This window comes from Odocoileus virginianus, chromosome 23 (genome assembly GCF_023699985.2).
Source record: "Odocoileus virginianus isolate 20LAN1187 ecotype Illinois chromosome 23, Ovbor_1.2, whole genome shotgun sequence".
NCBI lineage: Eukaryota > Metazoa > Chordata > Mammalia > Artiodactyla > Cervidae > Odocoileus > Odocoileus virginianus.
This window is the reverse complement of record NC_069696.1, coordinates 50209448-50235716: the sequence shown is the minus strand read 5'-3', so window position 1 is coordinate 50235716 and position 26269 is coordinate 50209448. Positions and strand designations below refer to the sequence as shown.

Genomic DNA, 26269 nt, shown 5'->3' with positions numbered 1-26269 from the left:
GAGTTAAGCCTTATTGGGGGCAAAATGAGGACTGCAGCCCAGGACCCAGCATCTCAGATAGCTCTGAGAGACTGCTCCAAAGCAGCAGTGGGGGATAGTCAATATATAAGGTTTTGGTGAAGGGGGAGTTCAGTGCCATGAAGCACTCATTTTACAAAAGGTTTTTGTTAGTCATGAGGGTCTGATGTCACCGTGAAGAGATTCAGTGCTTCTCTAGATATGGGCACGTGCAAGGATTGAGATCATAAAATCTGTTCCTAAAAACACCCAACTATCTAAAGGCCTGTCCCACCAGATTCCCTGGAGCACAGAGTGCCTCACTCCACCCTGAACTCCCTCAGGGATTGTTGAAGGCCAACAGCTATAGCAGCATGGGATTCAATCTCTGTAGAGGTAGATGGCAATTGCTTTTGTTCTTCAGTTATTGGCAATGCTCTTGGTAAGTGCCAGTTTGTAGTTGACACCCCAAACTATAGATGTAAGCCAGAGAAATTAAATAACTTTCCAGGTTCATGTTGCTAGTAGCAATGTTAGAGGTAAGGCTATATTCAGGCAATTCTGACTGTAAAATATTTCATACTGCCTCCTATGAGCTGTCAAAAGTTTAAAATACTATCTCCTCCATATTCTCTCTGCTTCTGTATTCAGGACCATTAATAAGTGAAGCCTTGCTCCTCTAAACTCCTGTTAGGTGTTACCCACGGGAATTTGTTAAACACTGTCTGTATCATCACTATTCAGGTACACGTTGTTTTCCTAAATTAAGCCTTAATCTTTTCTTAGACAGAAAACTTCTCCTAGATTCCTTTTGCCCTTCAAGATTCTTCGCATAGAATGCTTACAAAGATTTGTGGTTGAGATGAGTCCTCTTCTGGAGTTCACCCCAAAACAGAGGCATGCTTTTATTTTAAATAGGACAGACACCTCAGTTCTGCCTGCCCATTGATCACTCTAATCTTTGGAGTCTTCAGCTGTGTGAAGCAGAAGAACCAGGTGGAATAGATGACATCCAGTGAAGGCAAGCCTTGCTAATTTTTGTTGACTGGTCCATTGAAGTGGTAATGAGACAGAATTACTGCCTAGGGTTACAGCAGACCTGGAGCTCTTCTGCCTTGTTTTTCTCTTTTCCTGGGGGATTAGCAACCCAGGCAGACAGTTTCTTTCTGCCAGGCAAACACCAAACCTCATGGTGAAGTGACAAGAAATATCCACCCCAGTGCGCATCTTCCTAAGAAGGCCTAAGGCAGAGTGCTGACTTTCCCTGTAGTTCCCAGGCAATCCAGTCTGCCAAAAAGGACAATTCAGAGCACCGTGCTACCGGGAAAAACAAGCAAACAGAGAAGAAAAAAGTCCACTCTGCAAACTGATTTTGTCCAATGTGGCATTTGCACACTTGGGTGGCCGCAGCTCTTTCATGCTACTGCCAGATTAATTCTTTCCAAACATGGCTCCAGTGAGGCACTAGTTCTACCTCCTAAAAAACACAGCCTGGGGAATGCAAGATTTGCCACAGTTTGGCATTAACCCATAGTTCTTTTGTTCCTATCATTTCAAATTTCAACCAACAATCTCCGACCTTTATTCTATACTTTTTCTTGCCTTTTAATGTGCCGGGTTTCTTTCAGTAACTCAAAAGCCTAGTCATGCTCTAAATTCTGGCAGCTCATTTGCTCCACCATTGAAAACCTACTCTCACTGCACCTCTTGGCTGAACTATCTCCTGTCTCTGCTAACAATGGTTTTCTCTGGGCATTTATATGTTTTCTTGTCTAGCTCATGTTTGTTCAAACTGCAGAGCCCAATCTAACGCCCAGGACATAACAGGCATCTCAATCTATGCTTTTGGAATAAACAATGATTTTTTTTTTTTTACTTGATGTAAGCTTTGGAAACAAAATAGAAAATTTACACAGCATTATCACCTTCAAGGGTTGAAGACAATTGCCAGTTTTCTAGGACTGATGGCTCTGGAGTCTCCTCAACACTTTTGTACCTGAGTGATGTACCTGATACCTCTAGATCTTCCTGTTACAGGAAAGCAACACTGAATACTATTAATGTACTCCATTTCCTGAGTGCCTGCTCTGTGCTAAATCACTTCACATTCACACCGCTAGTCCTCCTGGAGACACACTGATGATGGCCATCTCGTCTTAGAGAAGACAGATGAGTAGAGCTGAAAGATCAACATCCCTCCCAGAGCTGCACCGAGAGTGAGTGCTTGTGCCATGACTCACATCCAGGTCCCTTGGCCCCAAATCTAGCTTCTTCCACACCACCCCGTATTATCTCTTTGACCCACACAGCAGGTTCTATGAAAGTTTCTGTTATTTCTCTATCACATCTCTGAGGTTCATTCCCCACTCCTAGAGCTTCACAAAAGGCCAATTACACCCGCCAGTGACCTGCTTCCTGTAATAGGATCTCCGATTGCTGTAGCGCAGTCTCAGCATCTGCATGGTCTGCTTCTCTACCCAGTGCAGAGCTCCCGGGGGGCACTGGCCACAGGTCATTTCAGCTGCTTGTTTTTGCTACACTCTCAGCCCAAACTCCTGAGAAATCTGTATGCAGGTCAAGAAGTGACAGTTAGAACCGGACATGGAACAGCAGACTGGTTCTAAATTGGGAAAGGAGTACGTCAGGGCTGTATATTGTCACCCTGCCTATTTAACTTATATGCAGAGTATATCATGTGAAAGGCAGGGCTGGAAGAAACAGAAGTTGAAATCAAGACTGCCGGGAGAAATATCAATAACCTCAGAAATGCATATGACACCACCCTTATGGCAGAAAGCAAAGAGGGACTGAAGAGCCTGTTGATGAAAGTGAAAGAGGAGAGTGAAAAAGCTGGCTTAAAACTCAACATTCAAAAGACTGAGATCCCGGCATTCGGCCCCATCACTTCAAGGCAAATAGATGGGGAAACAATGGAAACAGTGAGAGACTTTATTTTCTTGGACTCCAAAATCATTGCAGATGGTGACTTCAGACATGAAATTAAAAGACGCTTGCTCCTTGAAAGAAAAGCTATGACCAACGTCAACAGCATATTAAAAAGCAGAGACATTACTTTGCCAACAAAGGTCCATCTAGTCAATGCTACAGTTTTTCCAGTAGTCATGTATGGATGTGAGAGTTGGACTGTGAAGAAAGCTGAGCGCTGGAGAATTAATGCTTTTGAACTGTGGTGTTGGAGAAGACTCTTGAGAGTCCCTTGGACTGCAAGGAGATCCAACCAGTTCATCCTAAAGGAAATCAGTCCTGAATATTCATTGGAAGTATTGATGCTGAAGCTGAAACTCCAATACTTTGGCCACCTGATGTGAAGAACTGACTCATTTGAAAACACCCTGATGCTTGGAAACATTGAAGGCAGGAGGAAAGGGGACAACAGAGAATGAGATATTGGGTGGCATCACCAACTCGATGGACATGATTTTGGCAAGCTCCGGGAGTTGGTGATGGACAGGGAAGCCTGGCTTGCTGCAACCCATGGAGTTGCAAAGAGTCAGACACGACTGAGCAAATGAACTGAACTGAACTTTACCACTTACTAGCCCTGGGATCCTGGCATGTTTTTAGGTCTCACTGACAAAGTAAAATTAGTAAAATGTGGCTAATAAGAAATGTGTGTGTGTGTGTGTGTGTGTGTGTGTGTGTGTGTGTACAAGTGGGTCCTACTTCTTGCAATTCCATAGACTGTAGCCCACCAGGCTACATGTCCATGGGATTTCCCAGATAAGAATACTGGAGTGAGTTGCCATTTCCTTTTCGAGGGAATCTTCTTGACCCAGGGATTAAACCTGAATCTCCTGCATTGGCAAGAGGATTCTTTACCACTACTGCCACATGAGAAGCCTTTATTAAATCATTACTTTCATTTGTTGAGATTTTTAAGCATTTAGTTTTACTTACATGTATTTCCTTAAAAAAAATCTATAACTTTCTTTGCTAGTTGATTTTATAATTTCAAAATTATAGCATGTATTTTACAAATGAGCTTTGCTGTCACTTAATAGAGTAAGGAAAAAAAATCAGGAGTTTTTGGTGGAGTCCAAAGTCTGGAGACTGGTTGGTTTCTGCTCAGTACTAGTGGAAATATAATATCAGATAAGGTCTTCAATTATATCCTTTAAGAAGGCATGGTCTGACACACACTATGGGTCCCAGGAATTCAAAACTGAACTTTTCTTTCTGCCTGTATGGTATGGCCTGCTAGTTTCATAATTATAAGGAATAGTATCAGAATTTTTGGTGGGCTTGCTGAGGAGCATAATTCTTCCATTCCCTCCATCCTTTCCCCAAGGTTACAGGTATCCTCCTCAGATATCTTTCACTCTTCGGCCAAACGCTGAACTAAGGACCATAGTTAAAGAATAATACAGGATGGGAGGCCACCAGTCCAACTGAACTCCTGACTATTGCTGATATTAAGAGCTTGATAGGAATTTTTTTTTTTTTTTTTTTTTACTTTTCTCCTAAGTTAAAATAAAACTATGCACTCAGAGGGAAAGACACAATGGAAGAGCAGTTCAACCTCTTCATCATTCAGGCTGTAATCCAGTTCTTTGGGGAACAGGAACCAATGGACTTTGTCTTGAAAAATCTCTGGGAAGCTGGACGTGTGGCTCTAGAAAGCAGTTTAAAGTTCACCTGTCTTTTTGCCCATCCCCAAAGCTTCCCTATTCTTGTCGACATAGAGATGTTAGAAACAGAATTGTCCTGAACTTGAAAATTTAAATTACACTAGACCTTTGATAGAAGCAAATATGTTCTCAAACTCATACTATCTTGGGGAAAACATGAATACTTTCTCTATGATTTTGTACTATAGATGTTCTACTTTCATTTTCTCTAGGAACCAAGCACCATTATTTACAATGCAAACTTTGGGGAGAAACCTCTCATCAAAGCAGGGAAAAGAAACGGGAGGTATTTGGAAACTGGGCAAATGAGAAATCCTAAAAAATCTTATTTGAAAATATTAGTTAAAAAAAATTGGCCATTTGAACAGATAAATTTAACCTTTTCCAACTGCCCAAAGAGAAATTGGATCCACTATTCTTTTATAAACTAGTGAGTTCTGTACTATAGTACCCATTACATGACTGAATTGTTTTCAGTAACAAAACTGTAAGATCTCTATTTGTGTCTGCCTGTATGTCTATGTGTGTGTCTACATATGAATGTTGTGAATTTGTAATATTTTTCTACCATTAGATTGTACCACCAACACTAATTTCTAAAGAGCTCTTTTTAACTGGTTTAGACTTAAGTGTTTATAAATTAAATATTTCTGAAGTTCTAATAAATATAATGATAACTAACCCAAATGTTTTTCTAGTTTACATGATCTGGGAAAATGCTCAGTATTAAAGCTAATTTAAATTTTTTGGTTTAATTAGAATAGGCATGTCTTAGTGTAATTGGCATTAAATTTAAAACTTTTATTCTACCTGTTATCTCATCTTACCTCTGTTAGAAAATTTGCCAGCAAGAAAAAAACTTGGCATGATAAAATTTTCATGTCATAATTATTGAAAACAATGAATTAAATAGATGTAAGATGAGTTTTTAGGTGAAATAATTATATTCTATGGTAAATGTACTTATAAATAACTTTCAAAATCTTTGGGTAACTTGAAACTTTAGGATTTTGCTAAGTTAAAGCTATAGTTAAACCTATAGTCAAAGCTATGGTTTTTCTAGTAGTCGTGTATAGATGTGAGAATTGGATCATAAAGAAGGTTGAGCAACAAAGTATTGATGCTTTGGAACTGGGTGCTGGAGAGGATTCTTGAGAGGCCCTTGGACAGCAAGGAGATCAAACCAGTCAATCCTAAAGGAAATCAACCTTGAATATTCATTGGAAGGACTGTTGCTGAAGCTGCAATAATTTGGTCACCTGTTGTGAAGAGCTGACTCATTGGAAAAGACCTTGATGCCAGGAAAGATTGAGGGCAAAAGGAGAAGAGGGCAGCAGAGGATGAAATAGATAACATCACTGACTCAGTGGACATGAATCTGAGCAAACTCTGGGATACAGTTGAGCACAGAGGAGCCTGGCCTTCTGCAGTCCATGGGATTACAAAGAGTCAGATACAACTTAGCAACTGAACAACAAAAAGTTAAGTTAAATGATGGACATTTACTGAATATCCAGATCATTTCCATACAAGATAGAATATTGAACATCAATTATTGAACATACTTTATCTGCTTTTGGTTTCCTATTACAGAGGAACTGAAACCAAGTAGGACCTTGTGGGGCTTCTGGGCACAGAAGCATTTCTGTGTTCCCCGTTTCTTGTTTGTAGGGAATAAACTCCAACTTGAATTTACCCAGGTTCCAAAGGGCAGATTCAACCAGTTGCTAATCAGGGAAGGGTGGGGATGCAGAGACAAGGGAGGAGCAGACACACAACAGTGCAGCCTTGGGGCGGGGGCCAAGTTCCCCCTCAAGGGATACACAGAACAATGTCTCTGAGTTCTTTAGAACTAAAACCACCAACAAATGGAATGTGTTAACTACTTGATGAAGCACTCTTCATCCCAGAGAGCAGGTCACAGTTTGATGACTTCCGGAACCACCATTCATCAGATTAATTTGAGGCCAGATTAAAGGGATGCAGGTCCTGCACAAACCCTGATCCTATCAACAATCCCATCCTTGAACTCCTCACCACATCCCCCCAGTTGGGACACGGTTTTGAGGGGCACGAACCTGCTGTATCCCCCTTTGCCTGGCAAAGCAATAAAGTTATTCTTTTCTATTTTGACCAGAACTCTGTCTCTGAGATTCAATTCAGCATGGGTTCATAGAGGTTGAGTTTTCAGCATCAGTGTAGCCATGTGTTCAGTTCTGTCCAGTGCCACAAGAAGGGAAATGAGGTGTTCAACTTTGGTGTTCTGACCTTAATATGAAGATGGATGGGATGGGATGATGAAAGCTGAATACATTGTCTCAGGTCAAAGATGAAACATATATGTTAAAGTTGGCAGAATCAGATAGGAAGAACATGGGCCATGATGATTTTGGAACTGCCTTATCATCTTAGATCACTGACCCAGCCTTTATTTATTTATTTTTTTTCCATTTATTTTTATTAGTTGGAGGCTAATTATAATATTGTAGTGGTTTTTGTCATACATTGACATGAATCAGCCATGGAGTTACATGTATTCCTCATCCCGATCCCCCCTCCCACCTCCCTCTCCACCCAATCCCTCTGGGTCTTGCCAGTGCACCAGGCCCAAGCACTTGTCTCATGCATCCAACCTGGGCTGGTGATCTGTTTCACCCTAGATAATATACATGTTTCGATGCTGTTCTCTGCAAACATCCCACCCTCGCCTTCTCCTACAGAGTCCAAAATTCTGTTCTGTACATCTGTGTCTCTTTTTCTGTTTTGCATATAGGGTTATCATTACCATCTTTCTAAATTCCATATATATTTGTTAATATACTATATTGGTCTTTATCTTTCTGGCTTACTTCACTCTGTATAATGGGCTCCAGTTTCATCCATCTCATTAGAACTGATTCAAATGAATTCTTTTGAATGGCTGAGTAATATTCCATGGTGTATATGTACCACAGCTTCCTTATCCATTCATCTGCTGATGGGCATCTAGGTTGCTTCCATGTCCTGGCTATTATAAACAGTGCTGCGATGAACATTGGGGTGCATGTGTCTCTTTCAGATCTGGTTTCCTTGGTGTGTATGCCCAGAAGTGGGATTGCTGCTGACCCAGCCTTTAATGTGAGAGAAAAGTAAATTTCAACTTGTTTAAGTCTTTGTTACAGAACCCAAAAAGTTACGCTAGCCTCTCCACTTTCATGGTCCTGTCCCTCTCATCCTCCTCCTCCCTAAACAACATGACTCACTCTATCCAGTGTGCCTGGCTTATACAGAGGCTTCTCTGGGCTTCTGTTGTGAAAACCTGCTAACCTTTCTTAAAGTCTCATTGCTTTGGAGTTACTAGTCCTCCTCTCTGGTGTATGGAGTCCAAACCTAAAGCTGGCTTCCAATACTTATATAAATTATTTTTCAAAATCTAGTTCATGTTCATTCTGATTACCTGAATTCTGATGTTTCCTGTCTCCTCTTAATGTCTTCTACTTCCTTACGGTGGACTCAACACTGACGATAATCTTAGTGATAGGGATAGAATAGGAGAGTCATACAAGTAGCTCTAGAAGTCCCAGCAGGGGATTAAGAATAGAGAGGAGGCCTAGGGAACTTTGGGAGACCACTGTAAGTTAATCACTTAAGAAAGCTATTGGAACATTGTAGAACAAAGCAGGCTTGCTTAACTATAAAGCATGAGATATGCCCCAGGTCATTAAGTGAAAAAAAAATGTTACCACACTTCTGCTGATTTGACTAATTGCTACGACACTCCTAGTCTGACCTCATAGGATCAGACACTCTCCTGACTGATACAAAGGAGGAGTTAGTGATATAAGCCTGGTATCTACTCAAAAAATGAGGAAGAAGGGAATCTTTTCTCCCTCTCCAACTTTCCTTTGACTATAAAAATGTAGTCCACTTAATCCTCAGGGCTGAGCTCTTCACCTTTCAGCCAGCATCTCTCACAAGCACCCTATATTAATAAATCTACTTCCTGACTATCACTTTTCCTCTTGCTAAATTCATTCTGCAGAGACAAAAAGAACCTAATCCTCAGGAAGTCCAGACACTGAGTGATTCTAATCAAAAGACCATGGATTGTAGGTTTTTCTCTTTCATCTTCAGACTATACTACAAAGCTACAGTCATCAAGACAGTATGGTACTGGCACAAAGAGAGAAATATAGATCAATAGAATGAGACAGAAAGCCCAGAGATAAATCCATGCACCTATGGACACCTTATCTTTGAACAATGGAAAAAAAAAGACAACCTCTTTAAAATGGAAAACTGGTCAACCACTTGTAAAAGAATGAAACTAGAACACTTTCTAACAACATACACAAAAACAAACTCAAAATGGGTTAAAGATCTAAACATAAGACCAGAAACTATAAAACTCCTAGAGGGAAACATAGGCAAAATACTCTCTGACATAAATCACAGCAGGATCCTCTATGACCCACCCCCCAGAGTAACAGAAATAAAAGCAAAAATAAACAAATGGGACCTAATGAAACTTAAAAGCTTTTGCACAACAAAGGAAACTATAAGCAAGGTGAAAAGAAAGCCTTCAGAATGGGAGAAAAAAAAATAGCAAACAAAGCAACTGACAAAGAATTAATCTCAAAAATATACAAGCAGCTCCAACAGGTCAATTCCAGAAAAATAAATGACCCAATCAAAAAAATGGGCCAAAGAACTAAACAGACATTTCTCCAAAGAAGACATACAGATGGCTAACAAACACATGAAAAGATGCTCAACATCACTCATTATCAGAGAAATGCAAATCAAAACCACAATGAGGTACCATCTCACACCAGTCAGAATGGCTGCTATCCAGAAGTCTACAAGCAATAAATGCTGGAGAGGGTGTGGAGAAAAGGGAACCCTCTTACACTGTTGGTGGGAATGCAAACTAGTATAGCCACCATGGAGAACAGTGTGGAGATATCTTAAAAAACTGGAAATAGAACTGCCATATGACCCAGCAAATCCCACTGCTGGGCATACACACCAAGGAAACCAGATCTGAAAGAGACACGTGCACCCCAGTGTTCATCGCAGCACTGTTTATAATAGCCAGGACATGGAAGCAACCTAGATGTCCATTGGCAGATGAAAGGATAAGAAAGCTGTGGTACATATACACCATGGAATATTACTCAGCTATTAAAAAGAATGTATTTGAATCAGTTCTAATGAGGTAGATGAAACTGAAGCCTATTATACAGAGTGAAGTAAGTCAGAAAGAAAAACACCAATATAGTATATTAACAAATATATATGGAATTTAGAAAGATGGTAACGATAACCCTATATGTGAGACAGCAAAAGAGACACAGATGTAAAGCACAGACTTTTGGACTCTGTAGGAGAAGGCGAGGGTGGGATGATCTGAGAGAATAGCATTGAAACACGTATCTTATCACATGTGAAACAGATCTCCAGTCCAGGTCAATGCATGACACAGGGTGCCCAGGTCCGGTGCACTGGGATGACCCTGAGGGATGGGATGGTGGGGAGGGTGGGGGGGGGGTCAGGATGGGGGACACATGTACACCCGTGGTGGATTCATGTGAATGTATGGCAAAACCACTACAATATTATAAAGTAATTAGCCTCCAATTAAAATAAATAAATTTTTTTTAAAAAGCCCATGGATTCAAGTCCCAATCTGAGGTATAAGGTTTCATTAGACTGCCTTTTTCTTTCCTTGACCATGAGATCCTTTTTGTTCATCATCTGCCACCATAAAATCCAGACAGCTGTTTTTATTGTTGCTGTCCCTTTGCTCAGTTGTGTCTGACTCTGCGACCCCCTGGACTGCAGCACACACCAGGCTCAGAAAACAGATCTGGGCTATAGATCTGGTTCCAATCTCTTTCTGCTTTGCTCTGAACTCTTCAGCTGAATATGACTGAAAGAAGTTTGCTAAAGCACATCAATATTCAGAATGTTGAATGACTACTGTGTAAGTGGCACATTTTTCCTTATGACAGTGTTAAAAAAAGTTTTCTCCATTATACAGATGAGAAAAGTGAGGCTTATAATGCGTTTATGTCTTGCTAAAATGCCTCATCTCATGGGTAATGGCTCTTCAATTGAATCCCAATCTACATGTTTCCTTCTTTATGTACTATTGCCCAAGCCCAGGGATAAGATAGGGTCCAAAGATGATAGTTCAGTTGACAAGAAGAAAAAGGAATCTTTAGTGATAGTGCCCTGAAACAGGTAAATAGACTTAATTGAGGGGAAGGGACTATCTAGCATTCTGCCCTAAAAGCCATATTAACACCAGGATGTTAAGAAAAACATTTCAAAGAGGATCAGAAAAAGGATGCTCTCCTTCTAACCTCCACCTTTTTAATTTCTTAAAACATTTTTTCTCACTTTTCCTTCCCCAGGATTATTCTATTTCCCTGACCTTGAAAAATATTCCCCCCTAAGTTCTCTGAATTATGATGAAATAAAATGACTTATTTTAATTTCCCTAGGTGTCATTATTGAATTCTTTCACAGTGTTTTATGAAAAAATATCTGATTACTAATTCATATAACAGACTATTAGGATATTCTCTGTTAAGTGGTATTCAAGCTAAGGAGCCTCTGCAGTTGCTGTTTCTAGCCCAGTATCTGCAAGTTCAGAAGTAAGGAGCCCAGCTCAAGCTATAGGATTTTGCAGTTTGCTCTATTATATCACCACCTGACACAGACAGACAGACAGTTCAGTCACTCAGTCATGTCTGACTGTTTGCAACCCCATGGACTGCAGCACGCCAGGCCTCCCTGTCCATCACCAACTCCCGAAGCCTACTCAAACTTATGTCCATTGCATTGGTGATGCCATCCAACCATTTCATTCTCTGTTGTCCCCTTCTCATCCTGCCTTCAATCTTTCTCAGCATCACAGTCTTTTCAAATGAGTTAGTTCTTAGCATCAGGTGGCCAAAGTACTGGAGTTTCAGCTTCAGCATCAGTCCTTCCAATGAATATTCAGGACTGATTTCCCCTAGGATGGACTGGTTGGATCTCCTTGGAAGTCCAAGCGACTCTGAAGAGAGTCTTCTCCAACACTACAGTTCAAAAGCATCAGTTCTTCGGTGCTCAGCTTTCTTTATAGTCCAACTCTCACATCTATACATGACTACTGGAAAAACCACAGCTTTGACTAGATGGACCTTTGTTGGCAAAGTCTCTGCTTTTTAATAGGCTGTCTGGGTTCTTCATAACTCTTCTTCCAAGGAGCAAGCGTCTTTTAGTTTCATGACTGCAGTCACCATCTGCAGTGATTTTGGAGCCCAGAAAAATAAAGCCAGCCACTGTTTCCACTGTTTCCCCATCTATTTGCCATGAACTGATGGGACTGGATGACGTGAGTTTGAGCAAACTCTGAGAGATTGTAAAGGATAGGGAAGCTTGATATTTTGTAGTCCATGGGGTTGCAAACAGTAAGACGTGACTAGCAACTGAACAACAAGACCAGCCATCTGCTCTAAAGGCCCTTGGAGTATGCTGAGCTCTTCCACCTACCTCGAAAACCTCTCTCTAAGAAGTCAGTTTTAAAACATGATTGTCAGTTACAAAATTCTGGCCTATGTCTGAGTTCGCAGGACCAGGGTCATTCACATGCCCTCCAAGGGTAATTTAGGCATCTCTAGTCCTTGAAGAAACAGAGTGGTGGTCGGTGGTGCTCAAACATTTAAAATGTATTGGAATGCCAGCATGAATTTGCTGGACAGAAAAGCATGATCTTTGAAAAATGGACATTATGACACATTTTAAAGTCAGAACGACTGAAACAGTGTGGTGCTAACATATGAATAGATGCAGACACAGAAGACACACAATAGAGAGTAAATAAAAAGCAAAATCACTGGACATCAAGCATACAATAATTGTGCATCTCCAATCAGTGAGGACCACATGAAATGATTTAGGGGGAACTGAGTCATCATCAATTAAGATAAGGTTTGATCCATACCTCATTTCTTATGTAAGAGAAAATCGCATACAGATCAAATATAGAAACACAAAAATGATAAAAGTATAGAAGAAATTATGCAAGGATTCTTTATAGTCTCAGAGTGATGGAGCCTTTCCTAATAAAACACAAAACTCTGAAATCATCAATTTTTTAAAATCTTGATTAAATCAATTACAAAATTATTAAAAAATTTGCATGACAGATTAGGCCACAAGGTAAATAAGAAACTGGGAAAGGTAGTTGCAATTTTGTCAAATACACTGAGTTATATGCCTAATAATAAAGAACTCCTTCAAGTCAATAGAAATAGAGCAACAACATTTCCTAAAATGGGCAAAGGATATGAACAGATTGTTCAAAGAGAAGAGTGAATATAAATGAAACGTAAGCATATGAAAAGAACTCAGCTTCACTCCAATACAAGAAATGGCACAGAGATACTATTTGTCACCTGTCAAGTAGATAAAGGTCTGGAAGTCTGACAACACTGTGTATCAGTCAGGACACAAGAGGCTTCCTTTCATTGCTGGTATTGGGGTAGATCATTAAAACCTCTTAAGCAGCGCAATTTAGCAACACTTCTCGAAAGTTCAAATACCCGTAAACCCTGAACCAGCAGTTTAGCTTTTGGGAATATATCCAACAGATATATGTCTGCAAGTGTAAAGAAATATGGTTATTCACTGCAGCCTTGTTTATAAGAACATACTGAAAGCAATATCTATTAATAGGAGGATAGGTAAATAAATTGTGCTACTTCATACAACTAAATACCAGGAAGTGTTCTATATTCTGTTGTGGAATAATCTCCATTAATTTTAATCAAAAAGTTAAAAAGTAAGACAAAGAACAGTGTATAGAATATGTTTTGTTGTTGTTTAGTCACTAAGTTGTGTTTGACTTTTTGTGACCCTATGGACTACAGCACACCAAGCTTCTCTGTCCATGATTTCCTAAGCAAGAATACTGGAGGAGGTTGCCATTTCCTTCTCCAGGGGATCTTCCCGACCCAGGCATTGAACCCATGTCTCCTGCACTGGCAGGCAGATTCTTTACCACTGAGACACCTCTAAAACAGCTTAAAACAGAGGGATAAAATTGGAGAAAGAATACACAAAATAATTCATACATCTTTTGAATTAAAATCTTTAGGGAGAAAAGTTCTTAACATTCAAAAAGTTAAAATTATGAATTCTTAAAGTTTTCTTCTCTCTGAAATCTTAAAACTGAGACTATAGATGATCAGTTAAGAAATTTAGGATGTAAAGGTCACTCAGGTTTAAGGAAACCATTGTAAGCCCACAGGAATTTGGATGCATCTGGCATATCCCCATGTCCTTTGTGTCACTGAACCAAAAATGTGCATAAAACCACATTTGATTCAGGAATACATGAGCAGATAAAATATATCTTAACTTAAATTTGTATTAGATAGCAAACCTAAGCACACTGAAATTCTCTTTACTTGACATCTCATAATTTGAAATGTTCCATTTAATCCTTTTCCAAATCTAGACTATATCTGATGTTTATTTAAGATAGGAACTCATGCTCAGATCTTCCCAAATGGAAGAGAGGCTCTATGTTTTTCTCTGAGAGACTTCGGTGATATTTTTAGCACTAATCATGCGTATGAAAACTTTCAACTCTGGAAATTCAAAGTCTGGAGTACTCTCAGGAGTTTGGAAAATCTTTTTTTAAACTGGTAATTTTTCATTACTGCTTACATTTCCTTTGCATATCAGTTGATTTCCTCCCTCAAGATGAATGTATATTTGTACATGTATACCTATATGCACATACATATATGTTTATGTGTGGGAAAGACTGAAAACAAAACATTTTTTTTTTTAAGTATACTTGCATTTTTCCTGCAAGAGGCCTCATGTTTTCCATCAAACTCTCGAAGCATTTGGTGACTCAGAAAGGGTTAAGTATCAGTAAACAATGGACATTCAAACAGACACTCCTTCCTCTTTTCCTGCGGCTACAACTTGTGCCACTGTTGTCAACTTCCCCCGAATCTAGAGAATCTAGATGACTCTGACTGCAGCATATCTGGCTATATTTTTCATACTCTGTCTTCAGGCTCTCAAAGCTCCACATTATAGTGAGTTGTTAGCATAATCACTTAAAAAATAATTTACTGCCTACATTTTCAAGTTTGTTGAGGAGAGTTGACCTGTAGGTGGAAAAAAATCAAACTGTCAATAATTGTACTGTAATCAGGCAAGTGTACACACGCTTGATCTTAGTTCATTGTCCTGGAATTTCTTCCTATTTATGTTTTTATTAGTGGGGGATATGGCCTTATTTATTTTGTTAATAGAGTAAATAAATTTTTCTTTAATATATAAAAATGAACTAGAAAATTATTTTATTGTTTACTTCTTCAAGAAGAAAAGCTTATTTATTTAAGAAACTTTCTAGAAGGTGAATAGTCTATATGTGGATACAAAGCAACTATTTTACTGAGTGCTTATAAACTGCATTCAATTGCCTGGAGAGAAAAATGAACACAGTGAGCTCTAATTTAAAAGTTAAAGAGCTTTCTATGAAGGTAACATCATACTGACTAGCAGATTTACTTTACAAGTACTTTTATATAAGTTATATCATTTAATTATAATAATAAGAAATTATTATTATCCTCTTTTTAAAGAATAACAAAATAAAAAGCTCAGAATGATGAAGTAACTTGTCCAGGATCACACAACCAGTAATGGATGGAACTGGGATTCTCACATTTTCTGATACCATATTTCATACTCTTTCACACATGATGAGTAGCTCTCCAACCTTACTGTCACATAATATTTTAGAGCATGCTTGTAATTTTATTAAGCACCCCTGAAATTCTGATACTCAAGTCATTAACACATAGAACAGGTTACACAGAGGGCATTTTTTGAAAGGGTGACTAAAAACAACACTGATATTCTAGAATATGTGCTCGTTTCTGTCATGGAGACAGATAAAAGTCCCCAGAAGAAAGGTCTGTACAGAGATACTTCCCTATCACAGTACACCCGTCTATGTGTAAGTCTTAAGCAGACCATTGCACCTTGTTCCTGCATTCTAATGAAAGCATTGTTCCTAACTGAGTTGCATATCTTTTACAAAATGATGCATAGAGGAAATTCCTTCTAGTCTCAAGCTAGGAGAGAGTTCCTTTCTCTACATGCCTTGAAAATATGCCTTATGACGACAGTTTTATAGCCCACTTTTGTCTCGGTTGCCAAGAAACTCAGGGGAAAGTTGTATGCATAGTCTCAATCATTTTCTGATTTGGAATTAACATTTAAGAAAAACGGTCTGCATTTTAGTGCTTGTTTAGTTTTGGGGTCAAGCCAAAGTTCAGGAACCTGTAGGGGGAGTGTGCCTTGACTTGGTCAAGCCATGTCAGTGGATAAGAAATGGGCCACTGTGAGTATTTGGTCAGTATCTGCAACCTAAGGAAAAGCATACACTACTGAAATGCTGACTATTTTCTCTGTCACTAAGAGTTTTTATAAGACGGTCAGTGGATCCAAGAAGCAGACAAAGTATAGTATCAGAAATTTATTTCATTTATTCCCATTCACATCATTAATCATTTGCACATGATTTCAGCTAGTGATTTAGCGTGTGTGTGTTATTACTCAGTCGTGTCTGACCCTTTGCAACACTGTGCAGCCTGCCAGACTCCTATGTCCATGGAATTCTCCAGGCAAGAATACTGGAGTGGGTAGCCATTCCCTTCTCCAGGGAATATTCCCAACCCAGGGATCAAACCCATGCCTCCTGCATTGCAGGCAGGTTTTTGACTGTTTGAAACATCAGGGAAGCCCTGCCTCCTAAAAATCAGTGAAAGATAAAGTTTATTAAAAAATTGAGATTCTTAGGAGAAAATCACTTTTGCATATAAAAACAAAGAACTTAAATATCTTATAAACCTGTACCAATTAAAATAAACTTTTATTACATTAATATATTTTAAAAGCATTATAAATGAGGATCTGGCAACATTCCTAGAAGAAGCTAGTTGAAATACACATGTTGAAGATTTATTGATCATTTGTCCTTAGAAATTAAGAATTAGAAAGCTTTAAAGGACACTCTGCCAAAGAATAATCCATAAGACAAAAGATAAAAGTATGCCATGGAATTATAGAGATGAGATCTAGTCCTATCTTTTAATTTTCAAATTAGGAAACTGAGGTCAAATTGGGAAACTGAGGTCCAGTCATACAGCAAGTGAAAGAGGAGTGTGAAAAAGTTGGCTTAAAGCTCAACATTTAGAAAACTAAGATCATAGCATCTGGTTCCATCACTTCATGGCACATAGATGGGGAAACAGTGGAAATAGAGACAGATTTTATTTTTTTGGGCTCCAAAATCACTGCAGATGGTGATTGCAGTCATGAAATTAAAAGACGCTTGCTCCTTGGAAGAAAAGTTATGACCAACCTAGGCAGCATATTAAAAAGCAGAGACATTACTTTGCCAATAAAGGTCCATCTAGTTAGTCAAGGCTATGGTTTTTCCAGTAGTCATGTATGGATGTGAGAGTTGGACTATAAAGAAAGCTGAGTGCCGAAGAATTGATACTTTTGAACTGTGGTGTTGGAGAAGACTCTTAAGAATCCTTTGGACTGCAAGGAGATCCAACCAGTCCATCCTAGGGGAAATCAGTCCTGAATATTCATTGGAAGGACTGATGCTGAAGCTGAAACTCCAATACTTTGGCCACCTGATGCAAAGAACTGACTCACTTGAAAAGACCCTGATGTTGGGAAAGATTGAAGGCAGGAGGAGGAGACAACAGAAGATGAGATGGCTGGATGGCATCACTGACTCAATAGACGTGAGTTTGAGTAAACTCCGGGAGTTGGTGATGGACAGGGAGGCCTGGCGTGCTGCAGTCCATGGAGTTGCAAAGAGTTGGACACGACTGAGCAATTGAACTGAACTGAACTGAACAGCAAGTTAGTGCAGTGGTAGGAGTAAGAATCAGACCAGACCTCCTTTCCTCTCTGAGAGTGAACTTCACCAGTGCAATTTTGTTTCATAGATTTTTACTGATTATAAAAATAAGGTAAAACTATGATTAATGTCAAATGAGAATAAATTTCAGAGAAATGTATACAGCATGAATTCATGTTTTTAAAGTACAAACAACATTCATCTATTTATCTATCATCTTTCTGTTTGGGATTGCATGAAATTAAAGAAAAGTGGAAGCATATATACCATGCTAACACTGGATATTCATAAAGAGAATGAAGCAAGGGGGTAAGAAAAAAAAGTAAGATAATATAATTTTGTGAAATGGTAATATGAAAATGGCATCACCGACTCAATGGACATGAATTTGAGCAAGCTAGAGGGGGTTGGTGAAGGACAGGGAAGCCTGATGTGCTGTAGTCCATGGGGTTGCAAAGAGCTGGACATGACTGAGCAACTGAACTGAGCTGAATATGAAAATGAAGACTGAAAAATTCTATCTATAAAATTATTACTATATACAAATTGACAGTGTACACAGACAAAGGCTAGAAGGTCACTAGAATATATACACAGATCAGGATATGGACAAAAGAAAAAAGTCATTTTTGATCAGGGGCTGTGTTATGGATACTTTAAAAATTTGTGTAGTTATTTAAAAATAGCTTTTCCAGTAACAAAAACTAAAAGAAATCAAATGAATCTTTTTTGTGAAACCACCGAAGCACACCTATTTTAACTCAGAACTGATAAAAAGACTTAATCACATTCAATAAAGCATTCACTTGGCAAAATTTAATCACCACCAAGGGCTTCCCTGGTGGCTCAGATGGTGAAGAATCTGCCTGCAATGTGGGTGACCAAGATTTGAACCCTGGGTAGGGAAGATTGTCTGGAGAAGGGAATGGCTACCCATTCCAGTCTTCTCGCTTGTTGAATGCCATAGACAGAGGAGCCTGGTGGGTTACAGTCCATGGGGTTGCAAAGAGTCAGACTCAACTGAATGACTAACTGATAATGGTAACAACTGATAATTGTAACATTTATATGTTTCATGTATAAGTGTTTACATATATATGTTTGCATATTCATGACTGCATAAATTGCCATTTGTTTACTATTTATTTATTTACTAAATTTACACATACCGTCTTCTAGTGAATGATGTAGACAATGAAAATGGTGTCAAAAAGAGTTGGACTCAACCAAGTGACTGAAGTGAGTGATGCTCACTATAAAAATTTTTGGAAAATTTAGGAAAGCAGAAAATAAAAATCATTGATAAACTTACTCAGTGACATCCACTGTTAACTTTTTTCATATGTCCTTCCAGAACTTTTTCATGCATGTGTATTAAAAGTTGAGATGATAATTTATTTGGTTATCTACTTTTTCCACTAAGAAGTATATTATGGCTATATTTCCATGGTAATAAAAATAGATACAATGTCATTTTTAATTAGCTAGTCAACATTTCATCATAAGGAATTACAGTAAGTGATTTTACAAATCTCTATAAATGGTCATTGGGTTTGATTCTATTTCTTAAATGATCATAAATGATATATATATATATATGTGTGTGTGTGTGTGTGTGTGTGTGTGTCTATGTGTGTATACACACTCACACACACACACATATATATTTTGCTCTTGTCCTATTTCCTTAGGATACATTCCTAAAAGTGATATTGCTGGGTATCATTGTTTTTAAATTTATATAACTCTCTAAAATTTTATACTCAAGTATCAAAAATACCAGTAGATAAGAAACCCTTTGTTATCAGAATAGTGTATCATAGAAACAACCAGTATAAGCTTTAAAGTTTTTCTCATGGGTAAATGACTCATGTTTATCACTTCATTCCTCACTATAATTTGGGAAAACAAATTCGTATCAAAAACAAATTTGAAAGTAATCATTATGATGATCCATAACTTATGAAGGTCTGTATCTATATTTCAGATCACTCCTAATTATTTTTACCTCCTACTCTCTTACAAGTATGAGGTTATTGATGGTAGACTTTGTAAAATGCACTGACATTTATGTGGAAGTCATGCAGCTACTGTTTTTAAAGTGTCTACAAAGAAGACTCTTTGCAACTGTCCTCCAGCTTAATGGTGAATGTGTAAGAGGTGTGTGGTCTATCAAAAATATCAGCTGTATCCTTAAGATTTGTTGTTGTTGTTATTGTTTAGTTGCTTAGTCATGTCTGACTCTTTTTTGTGACCCCATGAACGGTGGCCCACCAGGTTCCTCTGTCCCGCGGGCAAGAATACTGGAGTGGTCAAAACCACAATGAGGTACCATTACACGCCAGTCAGGATGGCTGCTATCCAAAAGTCTACACGCAATAAATGCTGGAGAGGGTGTGGAGAAAAGGGAACCCTCTTACACTGTTGGTGGGAATGCAAATTAGTACAGCCACTATGGAAAACAGTGTGGAGATTCCTTAAAAAGCTGGAAATAGATCTGCCATATGACCCAGCAACCCCACTTCTGGGCATACACACCAAGGAAACCAGATCTGAAAGAGACACGTGCACCCCAATGTTCATCGCAGCACTGTTTATAACAGCCAGAACATGGAAGCAACCTAGATGCCCATCAGCAGATGAATGGATAAGGAAGCTGTGGTACATATACACTATGGAACATTACTCAGCCATTAAAAAGAATTCATTTGAATCAGTTCTAATGAGATGGGTGAAACTGGAGCCCATTATACAGAGTGAAGTAAGCCAGAAAGATAAAGACCATTACAGTATACTAACACATATATATGGAATTTAGAAAGATGGTAACAATAACCCTATATGCAAAACAGAAAAAGAGACTCAGATGTATAGAACAGACTTGTGGACTCTGTGGGAGAAGGCGAGGGTGGGATGTTTCAAGAGAACAGCATCGAAACATGTATATCTAGGGTGAAACAGATCACCAGCCCAGGTTGGATGCATGAGACAAGTGCTCGGGCCTGGTGCACTGGGAAGACCCAGAGGGATCGGGTGGAGAGGGAGGTGGGAGGGGGGACCGGGATGGGGAATACATGTAAATCCATGGCTAATTCATTTCAATGTATGACAAAAACTACTGCAATGTTGTAAAGTAATTAGCCTCCAACGAATAAAAATAAATGGAAAAAAAAAAAAAAAAGAATACTGGAGTGGGTCGCCGTTGCTTCTCCAGGGCATCTTCCTGATCCAGGGATCAAACCCGCATCTCCATGTCTCCTGCACTGCAGGTGGATTTGCTACTGCTGAGCCACTGGGGAAGTCTATCCTTAAGATAGTCATAATTTATCAGAAGTAATGGGTCATTATTCATCCCTGGAGTCGGGAAGATTCCCTGGAGGAGGGCCTGGTAGCCCACTCCAGTGTTCTTGCCAGGAAAATCCCATGGTCGGAGGAGCTTGGTGGGTTACAGGCCATGGGGTCGCAGAGTCGGACACAACTGAGCAATGAGCAGCAGCGGTATCCATCCTTTGCTTCACTGAAGATTTTTTAAGGGAAAATGGATAGAAGGGACTTGAAAAACATGAATTTTTAACAATTTGAGCTTCCCAGTAATAAAATATATAATCTCTGGAAGTAGTGAACTTATCATCATGGGATGTATGGGAACAGATGTTGACTGATCATATATTAAAGATGGTGTGGAAAGGGTATCAGTATAAGTTGAAGACAGCACTTGCTCACCTCTCTAGGCCTCTTCTAGGAGATTAAATATTCTGTTGAAGGGAAAACAGCCTACCAGTTTCAACTATTGATGCATCATAAGCAAATATTAGGCCACAGAATAACACCCAATTATTTCATACTTAAGAGAAACTGAATTTCACATATGAATATTACTTGTACTTTCAAAACCAGAGAATCTCAGCCATATTCTAGTAATCAAAATCTATATTATGTAGGTTACTTTAGTTTTTAATGACTATTTAGAATAAAAGATGTTAAATAAATTTTAGGGTCTATTTTGCTAAGGACACAATTGCTTGGTTGATTAAATACTATCTCTTGATAAAGATTAGTGACCTCAGGCTAGTCTAATGATTACTTAATTCATATTGCTACATGGTTATTCTATTATTAAGGGATTTCTTAGATTTAATCTATCTGGGGAAAAAAACAAGTTACTCAGTGAAGTGTTATATAAAATAATAATAAAAATAAGTTCTCTCTTGATTTAGACAAAATAGTGTGCTTGTAGGCTAGCGTATTCCACTACCCACCTTCCCCAGTTGGCTCTATTAAAAATAGTGCTGTAAAGAGAAATAAAAATCAAAAATAAATTATGCCTGTTGCACAGCATTTCACAGAGAGGTTTTTATGTACAATTTAACAGTTCATGGAAAAAAGAATATTACTGGAGGCAAGGAAATTCTTCCTCTGAAAATAAGTGAAACCCAAATCATTATTAGCATATGTATTCACTTTTGGGAGGTAGGAGATATTCAGGTCTGTGATTCCTTTTAATATATGACCATGTGGTTTGTGCTCTAGGAGGGCTTTGGGGTTTGAGCTAAAGTCTTCCATACCAAGTTAGGTTTTGCTAAGAGCAAGTGGTTGGTTTTACACTTAAGCACCTCAGTTGGCTCCCTATAGTGCAAATGCATATAAATTGAACTAAGAAAGAACCAAAGGGCAGGCTTCCATTGTTCTGTATAGTAACATATTTTATTGAAAGGAATATGAACTTCAGGAAGAAATCAATCTACACTTGAAGGAGCTGACTTTGACAAGTTTCCCTTTCTTCATAAAATGGGTATAATACCATACTGACTTATTCGGAGAATTGAATGTTCACAAGAGTAAGCTGCATAGCATCTGGCACACAGGAAAAGAGGAATACAACTCAGCTTCTTTCCTCTTTGTCGTTTCTCTAATAGGGGAACTCAAGGAAATTCTAAATACATTAAAAAAACAAAAAACAAACATGCTCTCCTACAGTTTGAGGAATGATATTCTCATCAACAATCTCAGCAGGAGGACAGCTATCAGCTACATCAGTGGCAAAGTCCCTCTGGATGCAGATCTAAGCCATGTGAATAAATATCAGGGACCTGGAAGCAACTAAAGCATCAGGGGGAGCAACTTCTGAAGCTGTGGGGATGTGGGCCCCAGCCGTTCAGAAATAGAAGCTCTTTGGGGAAAGGGCCATGTGAGCTCTCTCCCTCCAGTGGACTGGGAAGAAGGTGGAGCATAGCTCAGGAGGAGAGACCCCTTAGTCTGCTTCGGTGAGTTCCTAAATTCTAGAAACTCTCCACGCAGGGTCTCTATGGCTATGAGGAACCCTGCAGTGTTACCTGGCCCTTAGACTCCTGGAGGAAGAAAAGCAAAAGCTTAGAAAGCAGGATGGTGGATTATCACTAACTACTGCTCAGGCTTCCCTGGTGCTCAGATGCTGAAGAACTCGCCTGCAATTCAGGAGAGCTGGGCTTGATTTCTGGGTTGGGAGGACCCCCTTGAGGGGAGCATGGCAACCCACTCCAATACTCTTGCCTGGAGATCCCCACCGACAGAGGAGCCTGGCGGGCTACAGTCCGTGGGGTCGCAAAGAGTCGGACACAACTGAGTGACTATGTGCGCGCGCGCGCGCGCGCGCACACACACACACACACACAGAGCTTTCAGAGCTATGTAAAAATAGCTAGCAAATAGCTTCAGAATTACTTTATGTATCCAGTGTAGATGGTGCAGTCTATGGTAAAAGCCTTTACAAATACATTTTTAATAGCTTTCATTTATAAATAAAACAGGTGAAATTCATATATTGGCAAAATTAGAGTTTTAAAAGACTAGAATATTCCTCTGAATACAGTTCAATCTTAAGTATAACAGGAAAAAAATCCCAGCTTTAAACAATACCTTTTAACGAAATACTAATTTTACATTCAGGTACCTGAGATCAATCTAATACAGTCCATGTACCTAAAGTAAAATAGCAGGAGATTATAGAAACCAGTTTAGAAATGGGGGGGTTGTTTATAAGATTATCCACCACCCCTGTATTGTAAACTCTGGGCATTTGATTTTACTATGTATTTGCTGTTACGTAAGATAACTGGGTCTGGTGGAGCCAACTGTTGCCTCCACTTTACTTAAGTGGGCTTCCCTGGTGGCTCAGATGGTAAAGTGTCTGCCTGCAATATGGGAGACCCAGGTTCAATCCCTGGGTCGGGAAGATCCCCTGGAGAAGGAAACGGCAATCCCCTCCAGTACTCTTGCCTGGAAAATTCCATGGACAGAGGAGTCTGGTGGGCTACAGTCCATGGGGTCACAAAGAGTCAGACACGACTGAGAGACTTCACTTTCACTTTCTTTCTTTAAGTGATCCTCAGTTTCATCAAGAAGATCATCAACCTGATTCTTGGAAAGTGTGACAATCTGAAGTGGTTCCAGTGAACATGGTAAATTTCCTAACTTGAAAGTACTTCTTTGTTATATAAAGACAATGGTTAAGAAATAAAATTTCAAGAAAGACTTCACATGAAAGCAACTTAGAATATGAATAGTTAAAACTTAACTACAATTTTCACTGGTCAAAAAGAAAAGCAAGATTTCCCAAGTATTTCTTGCTGTGTGGTACATACTCTATGTGGTACATACTCTGTAAGAGAATTTATATTTATTGATCACCTGCTTACCTTGCAGCAGCCTTATGAGGGAGTTGTTAAAAATCTGAATTTATAAGAGAGGAAACTGAGATCAAAGGTCACAAAACCACTAAAATGTGACACCGGAATCTGAACCTCAAAACCTGCTCTCTGAAAAAATCCTATATCTGGGAGTACATGATGATGCAAAATGTACTATCACATCACATGTATAGCATAACCAAAGAACAGGATGTTCTATGTAAAGTGAAGTATTAAATATAATTGAATCCAACTGCCAAAGTGTTTGGCATTTAAGTCTGATTTCCAGTGGGAAGCCAGATACTATGTTTGTAAAAATCATTCATTAATGTTAGTCTGAGTGAGAACCTAAGGGACTGACCTAAAATAAATTCAGTAAATATTATTTACTTTTATTTCTACCTTAGTCCTGGAAAACTGGTGCTGCCAGTAGTTTCTAACTACTATATAGTTGCTGAGGAAATTTTTTAAAAGAGAGAGAAAACTGATTTCTACGAGTGGAACTAGTTATATGATTCATAGGAACTACTCAAACTTTGAGGAATGAACTGCTCAAATTTTTAGGAATGAAGATGGAGGAGTTCCAAATCCTTTTCTGGTTCAATAAATATTTTGTTTATGAAAACACTTGAAATTAGAAATGCAAGCGGGGTCAGCGGAGGGCAAATAAAAACAATGAAACATAAGGGTCAAGAGCTTGGAAAATTCAGTATTGATTCTTGATCCATCATGTATCTACATTGCTTATGGTTTTATTCTCCCCCAAAGAACATGAGTTTGAGTAAACTCCGGGAGTTGGTGATGGACAGGGAGGCCTGGCACGCTGCAGTCATGGGATTGCAAAGAGTCGGACACGACTGAGCGACTGAACTGAACTGAATCACCTTCTGAGACTTTTAGCAACAAACATCATAAATACTCATAAAACTATGCAGCTCTGATGAAGCCAGGCATAGTGCTTGGTTCAGTGGCCTTCCAAAATAAAATTCGAGACACTGATAACGTATTTGGTAAAGTAGTATTTCCCGTGTTCACTCTAAATTTACCTCCTGTTGATTTCATTGCATATCTCTTCCTCATTGTCAAGTGAAAAGAGAATACTCAGATTTCAAAATAATTTAGAACATTTAAATCAATACATTCTAGATTTTTTTCTCTTCTCTTTGCCAGGGTACATTGGAATTTATGGTCTCTTTTAGTAATTACTCTTCCCTGGTACCAACTGACTGTCAGCTTTGTTATGACCTGCATTCTAATTGACACATCACAATTTCAGGGAATACAACAAATTGAACATGAAAGCTGTGAGACTAGCTGACATTATAAAGTTCTTAAAAGAAGGGCTGGTGTGTGTTTTCCTTCACATGCCCATAGTGTCTAAAACAACATCTCCCTCATGATAGAGCAACGGACAGCTAAAATTTAATATATGTCTACATGTGTCAGACTCTACTCACAAGCCATTGTTCGTGTTTCTACAATGACTATACTAATATCTTCATTTTATGGGGAAACTGAGTGAGTTGCTTAAGATCAAGCAGCAGGACTGATATTTGCATTCATGTCTGTCTGACTTTTTACTTCACTGTGTGATTTCCTGACCACACTCAGTACCCCAACATGTTAGACATGGAATGTCCTCCTCACAGGGTTGTTTATCACTTCCCTAGTTCTAGCTAGTCTCAAGAGAGAAAACCCTTCTGCCCAGTAAAGCTGTAATTCACAAATGGCCTAATGGTCAATTGGAATGCCACATGTTATGGTCAGTCACTTAGTGCATAATTAGTGTGTAATTAAGAAGTGAAAATTAAGGCACACACAGAACCAGTCTTTGTTAATAGTAATGATGCTTTGGGGACTGAGTCTTTCATTTTCATTATCACTGTACAAAAACATGAGTAAAGGATAGATGGCAATCTGAGAGGAGATAAGAGGAGAATTAAGTGAAAATAAACTAGATTTGTTGACTACTAAAATGTCCTTGAAAGGCAATTTTGCCCAAGTGGCTTTTTTAA

General features: G+C 38.9%; 1 protein-coding gene across 15 annotated transcripts in view; it reads right to left on the bottom strand.

Annotated features, from left to right (window-relative positions):
* Nucleotides 1–26269, bottom strand: part of ANKS1B (ankyrin repeat and sterile alpha motif domain containing 1B) — a 1083120-nt gene that overhangs the window by 463817 nt on the left and 593034 nt on the right. The gene's annotated exons all lie outside the window — the stretch shown is intronic.